Source organism: Spermophilus citellus, assembly GCF_964194105.1.
Source record: "Spermophilus citellus genome assembly, chromosome: X".
NCBI classification, from domain to species: domain Eukaryota; kingdom Metazoa; phylum Chordata; class Mammalia; order Rodentia; family Sciuridae; genus Spermophilus; species Spermophilus citellus.
The window spans coordinates 80,157,154-80,170,827 of record NC_138190.1 but is presented as its reverse complement, the minus strand read 5'-3'; the positions used below and the strand labels follow the sequence as shown (position 1 = coordinate 80,170,827).

Here is a 13,674-nt window from a genome sequence, read left to right as displayed (position 1 = left end):
ACTTTAAAACTTTGTTTCCACATCAGCAGTATTCCCAGGTATCCATAATGGCTGTAGAGAAATCACTGTTAAGCATTATTTAAGTGAATTGCTATGTCCGAATAATTTTAAATTGAAAAACGAAATTATAAAAATGTTAATAAATGTTAACAACTTACTATTTATATTTAAGTAAGATTGTGAGCATATTTGCATTTTCTTATGTTTGTACACTGTGGAGTGGTAATTCCAAACATGAATGCCTGGAGTCTTGATCCTCTTCCGAGCCTTGATTGTTGGATGAGCCACCAAAAATGTCAGTCAATGATTCCCTGGTTCCCACTTTTCTTCTTTCTCTGACAGACTGTAGATAAGGAATATAACACAAAACACATTAACATATAGGTATCTAAATTATACACACTTAAAATATACTGCATTTTGAAACCTTCCTTTTGTTCATCCCAAGGGTCAACAGAAAGGCATTATCTGTGATGGAGCTAGTGTAAACTAAATACCAGAAAGTCGTGCTTAAGAGTTCTCACCCTGTCTCTGTTACCTGCTATATGGTAAAGTGCATCAGAAAGAAGCAACTTTAGGACTCTGTGCCAGAAGATATCTTACAAGTATGGTATTCTGAGTTCTGATCATATCCAAAGCTCTGTGTTCATTGTTAAGGCCACTAGAGGGTACAATTCACCCATGGAAAATAAATGTGCTGGTGTTTGACAAAGCAAGACAGGAATTTTAATAGTTCTGTACAGAATACCAACAGAGGAATACAATGTCATTTCGTACGTTATCCCTGATAAGTTCTAATATCTCAGGGAATAATGACTATAAAATCTTCTGGTGCTTAGAGTAAGGGCCTTGACCCACTTTTCTTTCTTTAGGTATCACTAATTACAGAAAAAGAGTGAGTAAATTCAGTTCTAGTTAGGAAAAGATGAAATGGGGCTATGGTGAAAGAAAATTTCTTGGGTATTATTTCTTTCCAACAAAGGTTTGTTTTGAGACCTCTTTCTCAAATACATACACATGCATGCACACATGGTAAAACAAAAGGTACCTAAAAGGTCATTCCATCTAACCATTTAATTTTCCACAAAGCCCTACCAATAATAACACCATCAAGTGGGCATCCAAAGATAAATACCGGGCTGGGGTTGTGGCTCAGTGGTAGAGTGCTCACCTAACACATGTGAGGCACTGGCTTCAATCCTTAGCACCACATAAAAATAAATAAGTAAAATAAAGGTGTTATGTCCATCTACAACTAAAAAATATTTTTTAAAAAGGGTCTAGGGCTGGGGCTTACCGGTAGTACACTTGCCTGGCATGTGTGAGCACTGGGTTTGATTCTCAGCACTGCATATAAATAAGTAAAATAAAGATCTATCAACAACAACCAAAAAAAAAAATTAAAGTTAATGCCTGAGAACACCTCCAGTTACACTCAACTCACAATTTCTGAGGCATTTGTGCTCCATTTTTTAGAATCAGATCTAAATATGTGAAAAGGTTTTCCTAAAGTTAAGCTGAGATCTATTTCCTTATGTCTTTTTGATACTAATAATTCCTATTTATAACTTATCTCTATATTTGTGTGGGAAACTTCTGGGCTCCAATTTAAAATTTCCAGCTTCTCTATTTTTCAGATGTGTTTATATCTAGAGATCTTTCTTCTAAATATGTTTCAGTTTTTACTTTTCTCTCTTCTACAAGGTGTGGTCCCTAGAAATATAGTGTGACTAGCATCATGTATGGGATTCTCTCTCTAAGTCTTGTGCTTCTCTTTTAGCACCCCATTTGGTGTGGAATAGTATTTCTTTGTGATTTTATTTTATATTTCCCTAATCATTAAAAAGCTGTGCACATTTTCTTTTTTCCTTCAATCATATTTTTTGTTTGTTTGTTTGTTTCACAACAGAGTCTCACTAACTTGTGTAGGGCCTCACTAAATTGCTGAGGCTGGTCTTGAATTTATGATCCTCCTGTCTAATTATATATTTTAAAAGTTTTATTGGCAAGTATTAGTTGAGCATATTAATGGGGTTCAGTGTGATATTCCAATACATGTATATAGCATACACTGATCAAATTCAAACATCATTTTCACAACTTCCCCCCAACAACTTTTCCAATTTCCAGTAATCCCCATTCTACTTATAAGTTGACTTTTTTAGCTTCTACATATGAAAGGAAATGTGGTACTATAATGATCAGTAGTATCATACATTTTGCTGCAAATGACAGGATTCCATTCTTATTTATAGTTGAAAAATACCCCACCGGTGTATAAATAGCACACATTCTTTATCCATTCATCCATTAATGGGCACCTAGTCTGATTCACATCCTAGCTATTGTGAATAGCTGCAGCAAAAAAAAAAAAAAAAAAAAAAAAAAAACATGGGCATACAGATCTTTGGTATGCTGATTTCATTTCTTTGGATATATACACACAAGTAGGATAAGTGGTATGTTCATTAGATTTTTGTCACTGTGAGAAAATGCATGATAAAAACAACCTAAATGAGGTAATATTTTATCTATTTTGGCTCAAGATTTCAGAGGTTTCAGTTCAGGTCAGCTGGTTCCATTGCCTGGGGTCTGAAATGAGGCAGAAATGAATGGTGGAAGAAAGCTGCTCACTTCATCACTGAGAGGAAGGGAGAGTCCTGAGATAGAACATATACTTCTAGGCATGTCCCCCAGTCACCTACTTCTCACAACTAGACACCCACCTTTATAATTTCCACCACCATAATGCCATTAATCCATTGATGAGGTCAGAACCCTCATGATCCAATCACTTCCTAAGAGCCCCACCTTTGAACATTGCTGCATTTGGGACCAACATTTCAACAAATGAGCCTATGGGGTATATTCCAAGTCCAAACCATAATAACTTTATCATAAGTTAGATCTAGTTTCAGTTTTGATGACCCTCCATATACACTGTTCTCTCTAATAGCAGTAATGATTTATATTACCATCAGTAGTAAAGAAGAGTTCCTTTTTCTCCAAATCCTCATCAGAATTTTTAAAATAATAATCATTCTTACTGTAGTAAGATAGTATTGTGATTTGATTTGAATTATCCTGATGGGTAATTATATTGAGATTTTTTTCATATATTTGTTGTCCACTTGCATTTCTTCTTTTGAGAAATATCTATCCAGATCATATGCCTTTTTTAAAAAATATTATTTTAGTTGTCAATGTACCTTTATTTTATTTATTTATATGTGGTGCTGAGAATCGAACCCATTGCCTCACACATTCTAGGCAAGCACTCTGCCACTGAGCCACAACCCCAGCCCCATCTGCCCATTTTTAATTGGATTACTTTATCATTGTTATTAATTTTTTTGAGTTATTTATATATTCTGGATATTATCCCACTGTTGGATGACCAGTTGACAGATATTTTTTTCCCATTCCATAGGTTATCTCTTTATTCTGCTAATATTTTAGTTTGATGTAATCCCATTTGTCAACTTTTGTTTTGTTTTCTGTGCTTTTGGCGGTCTTATAAAAAATCATGTCTGTACCAATATCACAAACATTGTAACTAAAATAGCATGGTATTATAGTATAAACAGACACATAGACCAAATGACATAGGGCAGAGATCCCAGAAAAATACCCATGTATCTTTAGCAAACTGATATTCCTTCAATTTCTTTATTTTTCTTTCTCTCTCTCTCTTTTTTTTTTTTTTTTTTTTTTTTTGGTGCTGGGAATAGAACTCAGGACCTTACACCTTACACATGCTAGGCAAGTGCTCTACCACTAAGCCACATCCCTAGACCTAGCCAACTAATTTTCAACAAAAGGACTGGAAACATGCATTTGAGAATGAATAGTCAATAAATGATGCCTAGAAAATTGTATATCTATATGGAGAAGATTGAAATGACTGCTATCTTTCACCAAACACAAAAATAATCAACTTAAAATGGATCAAAAGCCTAAATGTAAAGCCCGATGTTCCGAAACTACTAGAAGAAAGCATTGAGGATATATTTCAAGATATTAGTACGTGCAATGTGCACCTTTTCACTCATATACACACATACATATTTTTGTTTGAATATTTTCTTTTTTAGAATATTGTCTCAGAACTCTTTGTGTATTTTTCTATTTGTTGTCTTTCTTCATCTCCATTCCTAATAGAGGCCTTTTCTCATTTATGTGCTTCAGGTAAGTTCTTCAAGCCTCAGGTTGGTCCTCATACTTTTTTAATGACATCATTTTACGAATGGTGGTTCTTAATTTCAGAATAGTTAAATATATAAATCTTTTCCATTATGATTAGTTCCTTTTGTGAATTGTTTAAAATGTCTTTCCAGACTCTGAAGATATGAAGATATTTTATTTATATTCTTTCATAAAAGTTTTATTGTGGTACTTTTTATTTTGAGATCTGCAATCCATCTACAATTGATTTCTGTGTAAGATTTGAAATATGGGTCAAGTTCTGTTTTGTTTTATCCAAGTAGATACTCCATTATTTTAGCACTAGTAATTGAAAGAAAAATCCATTTCTCACTACTTTGCAATACCCTATCTGTCAAAATGAAGTGATTATACATACATAAGTCTCTTTCTGGCTTCTGCTCTGTTCTATTTGTCTATGTATCTACTTTTCTGCCATTGGTACACTATAGTAATTACCACAAATTTAAATATCTTGTAATCTGTTACAGAAAATTCCAGTACTTTGTTATGTTTCATAAAGTGTCATGACTGTTCATACTCTTTGTAGTTCCTTTAAAAAAGTCAGTATGTGGGCTGAGGTTGTGGCTCAGTGGTAGAGCGCTTGCCTAGCACATGTGAGGCCCTGGGTTAAATCCTAAGCACCACATACAAATAAATAAATAAATAAAGTTCGTATTTTTTAAAGTTAGTATATAAAACTTCAATATACAAATATTATTAATTTTTAGAGTGACCTTGTATCAGTGATTTTCTAAACTCATTTTAATACTAATAATTTATTATATATTCTTTAGTATTTTCTATTTACAGTTACATTTCTCACAAAAAATGGCAGTTTGTTTTTTTTCATTTTGAACATCATACCTTTTATTTATTTTAATTTCTTTGTTATAGTAACCCCTGCAGAACAATTATTTCTCTTACTATTGTGTACAAACAATTCCAAACCTTAGTGAAATGAAATAACAATATTATTATGTTCCAGATTATGTGATTCAGTAATTCAGCCAGGGCACAATAGTAACCATTTGACTTGTCTCTACTGTAAGTAGGACCTCAGCTGGAAAACCTTCAAAGCCTAATAGCTGGAGGTTGAAACCTTCTGTAGGCTCATTTATTCATGTATCTGGTGCCTGTGCTGAGATGTTTTAAACAGTAAGCTCAGCTGTAAATGTTGACTGGAGTGCCCACATGTAGTCTTACTATGTCACTTAGGCTTTCTTATGACATAGTAGCCTCTGATATCTTTTCTTCTCATATTTCAGCTCAGAGCCCAGCACACAAGACAGAAACTGTTTTTATGACTCTACCTCAGTAATATCATAGCATCACTTCTCCAAAGAGCTATACTGAAGAAACAAGGGAAACAAGACTTAAAGAGACCACAAAGTTACTTTTAAGATGATGTAGGATTGCTTCAAAGGCAAAGGTAATTTATTATTGAAATAAGATAACATCATTTGAAGTCTCATTGTGAGTACAGTAGTTACATCTCGATTCAGCCACTCAATCCAAAATAATCTTATTTATTTCACTTAGCATGATAATCTCATGAGATTATCCCTTATAGATTATCCCTTATAGATTATCCCTTATATAAGTCCCTTATATATTAATATGAAATTTGAGAGATTATCATGCTAAGTGATATAAGCCAGTCCCAAAAAACTAAAGGTCAACTGTTCTCTCTGATATGTGGATGCTAACACACAACAAGGGTGCGGGGAGAGGAGGAACAGAAATTCAGTGGATTAATCTGTCAAATATATGATATGTCAAGATCATTGTACTGTCTGTCATGTGTAACTAATTAAAACAAATAAAAAAAGAAATTCAGTGGATTAGACAAAGGGGAATTAAGGGAAGGGAGAAGGGAAAAAATAAGAAAGACAGTGCAATGAATGTGACATAACTTTCTTATGTATATATATAAATACACCACAGTGAATCTCAATATTGGGTACATCCACAGGACTGGGATTCCAATTCTAATAAGATGTATTCCATGTTTGTAAAATATATCAAAATAGACTCTACTGTCATGTATAAACTACAAAGAACAAATTAAAAAAGAAAAAACTTAAAGGAAAAAAGTTTTTTTTAAAAAAGAAGTTAATTTCCTACTATCCTAATATTATTTTGTCTTATAGATTTTATATAGTATAAAATAATTATTGGCAGGGGTGTGGTACACAACTATAATCCCAGAGGCTCAGGATGCTGAGACAGAAGGATCAGAAGTTCAAAGCTAACCTCAGCAACTTAGAGAGGCCCTAAGGACTTAGTTAGACCCAGTCTCAAACTAAAAATAGTATAAAAAAGGCTGGGGATGTAGCCCAGGGGTTAAGCACCTCTGGGTCCAATCCATGATACCAAAAAAAATTATAATAATAATTACAGGTTTGATCTACATGTGTATATTTTGTGTAAATTACATGTTGCCTTTTATAATTGTCCATTCATTTCAAAGGACCATGCCCTTCAAAATACATGAGCCATGCAGATATCACAGTTCTTGGCTAATTTTGATATTTATATTAGAAAAATATTGTTGATTTTACTGTGTAACATTAAATATAAAATAGTCTCCTTTAAACATCCTATTTAAAGGAGAAAAGATGTGAATGAAAATAGTTAAAAAACAGTTAAGATACGGTTGGGCTAGGTGGCTTATGCCTGTAATCCCAGCAGTTTGAGAGATTGAGATAGGAAGAACACAAATTTGAGGCCATCATCAGCAATTTAGGAAGACCTCATTTCAAATTTAAAAAATTAAAAAGTGATGAGGATTTAGCTCAGTGGTACAGTGCTCCTAGGTACAATCTCCAGTATAGAAAACAATAAAACTAAACCAGCCCAAATATACATATTACCATCAGAGGAGCACAAATAGTATTACTGCTTACTAATTAGAAAAAAGGAGATAGAGACCATAGAAAGCTAATGTCAATGTGCTGAAAGAGACAGTTAATCAACATAGAGTCTAAAGCCAACACAAAAGTCCCTTATATATTAATATGAAATAAAGAGATGCTGAAGTTTTAGTTCAGTGGTAGAGCACTTGCCTAGTGTATGTGAAGCACTGAGTTTGATCCTCAGTACCACTTAAAAATAAATAAGTAAAGGTATTGCATCCATCTACAATTAAAAATATTTTTTCAAACAGTTAAGTCATTTTCAGGGCTGGGGCTAGGGCTCTGTAGTAGAGTGCTTGCCTAGGATGTGTGAGGAACTGAGTTCGATTCTCAACACAACATATAAATAAATGAAGGCCCATCAACAACTAATAAAATATTTTTAAAAAGAAAAGACATTTTCAGATAAACAACAGAATTTTTCACTATAAGTCCCACACGAATTGAAATACTAAAGGAAGCATTTCATGGAAAATAAAGATTATAAATGAAAGCTGAGATGTGGCAAGTACTGAAGAGCCAACAGAATTATAAATATTTCAGTAAATCTAAAGTGAAGAATGGCTTTGTAAAACAATGATAATATCTTGCAGCTTTAAATATGTATACAACTAACAGAATTGAGAAAAATTATAAGTTATATGTGTAATGACAACCTTCCCATGAAGTAAACCATAGACCCAGATTATTTCTTTGAAAAATTCTACAAAATGTTTATGGAATAAATAATAACAATTTCGCCTATATTCTTTCAGATAGTAGAAGAGAGATAGTTCCCAATCACTTCAAAATCAGCTTAGTATTAATTCTAAAGTTTAATGAATATATTACAAGAAAAGGAATCCAGGACAGTGGTACTCTTGAAAAACAGAAGCAAAGTTGCTAAACAAAATACTATCAAACCAAATTCAGTAATGTGTGAAGGGTAATTCTTTCTGAGCAAGTTTAGTTATTTTAAATGTTAAGCCGAGCACTGTGCACCAGTTACTAATCCCAGGGGAGGACTCTAATAATTTATGCCCACTTTATCTTTATTTTGAAGTCAACAAGGAAAATTCAATGCAGTCAAGCATAGAAGAAACAAAGATCAGCTTCAATGTGTGTTTGTTCCCCCCATGGCTAGCATATCCTCCCCAGCCTAAATAGGATAGTTGGTTAAGTACATACTTTTGTGCCTCAGAGGAAGAAGGACAACCCAGGAGTCTGAATGACCATACTGAAAGCTGGAGGCATGCCTGAAGACCATTGATACATATATTTAGCAGAACAAAGGAACATTCATTGAGTATGAGACAGGGAAACATTGCCATACCAGGCAATACACTTGACACAGGCCATGTGGTCACTTTATCTCTAAGTAAGGAAATACTTTCTCCTCAAGATCCATATTTTTTAAATTAGTTGTTCTTTTAATTATATATAACAAGAGAATTTATTTTGAAACATTCTAAAAGCATGGAGCGTAACTTCCTATTCTTGTGGTTGTACATGATATGGAGTTACACTGGTCATGTATTCATATATGAACATGGGATAAAGTAATGTCTGATTCATTCTACTGTCAAGACTCATTTTTATTAACTGAATGGGGGGGTCAAAAGATTGCAGAAAAGTGATTGTCTTTTCCAAAACTAATAATTTATGGTTGGTTCAATATTTAAAAGTATCATTGTCTCATTAACCAAAGGAAGGAGAAAAATCATATGATCATCTCAATAGGAGAAATATAATTTGATAAATCCAACAAACCTTCAAGATTAAAAAATAGCAAGCTAGAAATAAAATAGACCTGCTTTAATATGATCAAAGATGTGTACAAAGACCTAAAGTGAACACAATACTGAAGTTTTTTTGTTGTTTCTGAGAATAGAACATGAATACCTACTATTACCTCTTCTATTTAATATTGTGCTAGCTATTCCAAACAGTACAAGAATATTAACATAAAAGAAAGTAAAAAAGGCATAGTGATTGGAAGGGAAGAAATTTCATTGTAAATAATATTTATGCACATAAAATACAAAAATCTCTAGGTAAACTATTTTAAATAATATTTTAATATTATATTTTAAAATATTATTTAAATAATAAATTTAATAACACAACTGTAAACAGTACTGTTGTATTATTAAATTTATTATTTAAAATAGTTAAAAGGTTCTCCAACACATAATGGATATAGAAAATCTTTTAAAAACTTAATCATATTTAAAATAACATAAAACCATATTGAGGGGGCTGGGGATGTGGCTCAAGCGGTAGCGCGCTCGCCTGGTATGCGTGCGGCCCGGGTTGGATCCTCAGCACCACATACCAACAAAGATGTTGTGTCCGCCGAGAACTAAAAAATAAATATTAAAAATTCTCTCTCTCTCTCTCTCCTCTCTCACTCTCTCTTTAAAAAAAAAAAAAACATATTGAAGGAGAAGAACAAAGCTGGCAGACTAACACTACACAATTCCAAGACTTATGATAAACTACAGTAATCAATACAGTGTGGTATTTGTGAAAGAGTAGACTACTAGATTAATGGAACAGAATAGAGACCAAAGAAATATACCCAAATAAGTACCATCAACTGTGTCAAAGGAGCAAGGTCAATACAATGGAGAAGACTGTCTTTTCTACAAAATGTGCTGGAACAATTAGACTTCCACATTAAAAAAAAATCTAGACCACAGATGCTATACCCCTCACAAAAATTAACTTAAAATGGATCACAAACCAAGATGCAAAACACAAAAGTACAAAACTGCTAAATGATAAGAGAAAGTCAAGAACACCTCAGATTTGGTGATAACTTTTTATATACACCACCAAAGGCACAATCCATGTAAGAAAAAATTGATATTCTGGGCATCATTTAAAAAAATACTGTTAAGGGACAAAAAAGAATCCGCAGACTGGGAGAAATATTTGCAATAGACATATCCTATAAAGGACTGTTATTTACACAAAATATAAAAAAAACTCTTAAAATTTAACAATAAAACACAATTCATTTTAAAAATTGCCCAAATATCTTAACAGACCCCTCACCAAAAAAATATAGATATAGCAAATAAGCATATGAAAAGATTCCCCAGGACATATGTCATCAGATGCAAATAAAAACAATGAGACATTACCACACACCTATTAGAATGACCAAATCCAATACCAATTACTGGTGAGGATGAGGAAAAACAGGAACTGTCATTCATTGTGTGTGGGAGTAAAAAATGAATGGTACAGCTACTTTGGAAAACAGTGGACATTTTCTTAAAAATAAGACACACTCAACATATGATCCAGCAATCATGCTCCTTGCAATTTACCTAAACTTATATCCACAGAAACCTGCACATGGATGTTTATAGAAGTTTTAGTCATAGTTTCCAGCACTTAAAAGCTACCAAGATGTCTTTCAGTATGTCAATGGATAAACTACAGTGCATCTGGAAGTAGAATATTACTAGCACTGAAGAGAAATGAGGAATTGAGCCATGAAAAAACATGGAAGAAACTTAAATTCATGATATGAAGTAAAGAAGCCAGTATGAAAAACGTACATACTGCATGATGACAACTATAACATTTGGGAAAAGGCAAAACTATGTTTATGGTCAGTGGCTTCCAAGGATTAGAGGGGAGGGGAGGATGAATGGGAGGAACAAAAAGAACTTTTAGAGCAGCAAAACTACTATGGCTTATACTATTATGGTAGACATATATAATTATAAATCTGTTCAAACCCAAGAAGGTACAACACTAATAGAGAACCCTAGTGAAAAATGTGTACTTTGGATGATAACACATCGATGTAGATTCATCAATTTTAACAAATGTGCTTTTCTGGTGTGTGCTGATAATAATGAGGAGATATATATATCTCCATAACCTCTGCTATATTTTGCGGTGAACTAAAAACTGCCCTAAAATAAGGCATATAAAAATAACAAAAAATATTTGCTATAGTTTGAAACTTATAGTCAGTGGCTTCCAGGGCCCCCAAAGGCCATGTGTTAAAGTTTTGGTGCTCATTCCATGGAGTTATGTTGGGAAATGATAGAACCATTAGGAGGTGAGGCCTAGTAAAAGAAATTTAGGATATTTGGGTCATGCCCTTGCAGGAGGTGTTGGGAACCCATTTCCTTCCTCTCCATCTCTTTGCTTCCTGGCTAGCATTAGGTGAAAGCTTAATGTGATCCTGCCATAATGTACTGCCTCATCACAGACCCAAAAGCAATCAGTCAAGAAATCATGTATTAAAACCTCAAAAACCTTAGGGCTAGGGCTGTGGCTCTGTGGTAGATCACTCCTCTAGCATGGGTTCAATCCTCAGCACCACATAAAGATAAATATATAAAGGTATTTTGTCCATCTACAACTACAAATTTAAAAAAAAATAACCCTCCCAAACTGTGATCTGAAATAAACCTTTTATCACTATAATTATCTTAAGTGTTTTGTCACAGTGGTAGAAAGCACCAACGCAATATCAAATACATAAAAATAAATGTATTTTTTAATGTCAGTACTAGTTACATAGGTGTGTTTACTTCATGACAAATTATTGAACTGTATCAATGATTTGCAAACATTTTGTATATGTTATATAGAGATGTTATATACTTTAATAAAACATTTCTTTTATAATAATAAGCCCAGAGACATATAAAATGAATGAATCTTAGCAATATAATGTTAAGTGAAAATTATAAGTCATAGAAGATACATATAACCATGAATCCTTTGTATAAAGTTAGAAATGCCTAATATTGTGTGTGTGTGTCTGTGTTCATGTAACAATATATTCCTAAATGCAATAATGCTAAATAAAACAGGAAGCCAGGGCATGATAAACGATTCAGAGTAGGTGAGCTTGAAGAATGGAATTGAGGGAGGAAATATGTGGTTAAATTTGAAATTTCTATCGAGGACTAGATTTTCTTTTAAGTGTAGATTTACATGTATTTGTTACATTTTAAAAATTGATTTAGAAAACACATAACTAGTAGTGTAGTTCACACATAAGATCATGTTGGGCATAGTGGCACATGCCTATAATCCCACCAGGTTGGGAGGCTAAGTCAGGAGGGCACGAGTTCAAAGCCAGCCTCAGCAACTTACTGAGGACCTAAGCAACTTAGCAAGACCCCATATTAGTTTTGTGTAGTGCTGATAACCCACACAATTATTCAGTGTTCAAATATATTTTAAAAGGATGCAATTTATTATTCCCTATTGAAAAAAATACACTTTGGTGTACTGAAATCTCTGCTAATTTCTGCAGAAGAGATATGTGATGATATATATTTAACTTTGCTTAATCTCATGATTTCAATTTTATTTAGTCATAAAACACATTTTCCTATTAACATTCAACACATCAATGTTTATAGCAGCTCAATTCACAATAGCCAAGCTATAGAACCAACTTAGGTGTCCTTCAAAAGAGGAATGGATAACGAAAATGTGGTATATACACACAATGGAATATTACTCTGCCATAAAGCAGAATGAAATTATGGCATTTGCTGGTAAATAGATGGAACTGGAGAATATCATGCTAAGTGAAATAAGCCATTCCCCAAAAAACAAAGGCTGATTATTCTCTCTGATATGTAGATACTAACCCATAACAAGGAAGTAGGAAGGGGAAGAACAGAAGTCCACTGGATTAGACAAAGGGGAATGAAGGGAGGGGGAGCAGAATAGGAATAGAATTAATCAGACATAACTTTCCTATCCTTGTATATGAATACATATCCAGGGTAACTCCATATCATGTACAACCATAAGAATAGGAACCTAATTAGAGTAAATTATATTTGATGTATGTACAATATGCCAAAAGGCACTCTACTGTCATGCATATCTAAAAAGAACAACAACAACAACAAAATAGCATTCAACATTCTGAGGGACACCAGTTTAGGTAATACTGTTCTAGCATGATACATTCCTAGTGAATACATACTGACTTTTTATGATCACCATATCCATTCAAAGGTGTCTTAATATATTTAGAATCTTTCTTAGTATTCCATTGTTTCATTAAAATAAATAAATGATACTTTTCATTATTCATTTTATGGAATCAGTTTTATTCTTATTGAGATTACTATTAATTATTCAAAAATTTTGTTTGCTAATTTTCTTACTCTTCTAAGAAATTGTTCCCCCTTGCCTTGTAGAGCCTGAGAATTAGTCTAAGAGTACCATGTGTGAAATACAGTTTATCTGTTAAGTATGTGAAATGGGGTCATATACCATACAAAGATAAATTACTATTTTACAAAAAGATATATTATAGAAAAGAACATTTCTAATCCTACACTGCAAGATGATAAACATTTTTGCCAATTTTATTATGTCCCAAGTTGTATGTAATTCATTGTCATTTAACTCTTCATAACACTATTATGAAATAGCTTTTAATATCCATACTTAATAGAGCATAAAAAAGGGCATAATATTTAAGTAACTTGCTCAAGGCCATGTAAGTAGTAAAGAGAGAAGCAATGTTCCAAATATGATTTATTTAAATCTATATATTTTAACTGCTATA

General features: G+C 33.0%; 1 protein-coding gene across 2 annotated transcripts in view; it reads left to right on the top strand.

Moving 5' to 3' along the window:
- Positions 1-13,674, top strand: part of HMGN5 (high mobility group nucleosome binding domain 5) — a 56,174-nt gene that overhangs the window by 2,685 nt on the left and 39,815 nt on the right. For both annotated transcript variants that reach the window (XM_081276845.1, XM_081276844.1), the window contains exon 2: positions 5,472-5,635. The gene's annotated coding sequence lies outside the window, so the exon portion shown is untranslated. The remainder of the gene's footprint in view (positions 1-5,471; positions 5,636-13,674) is intronic.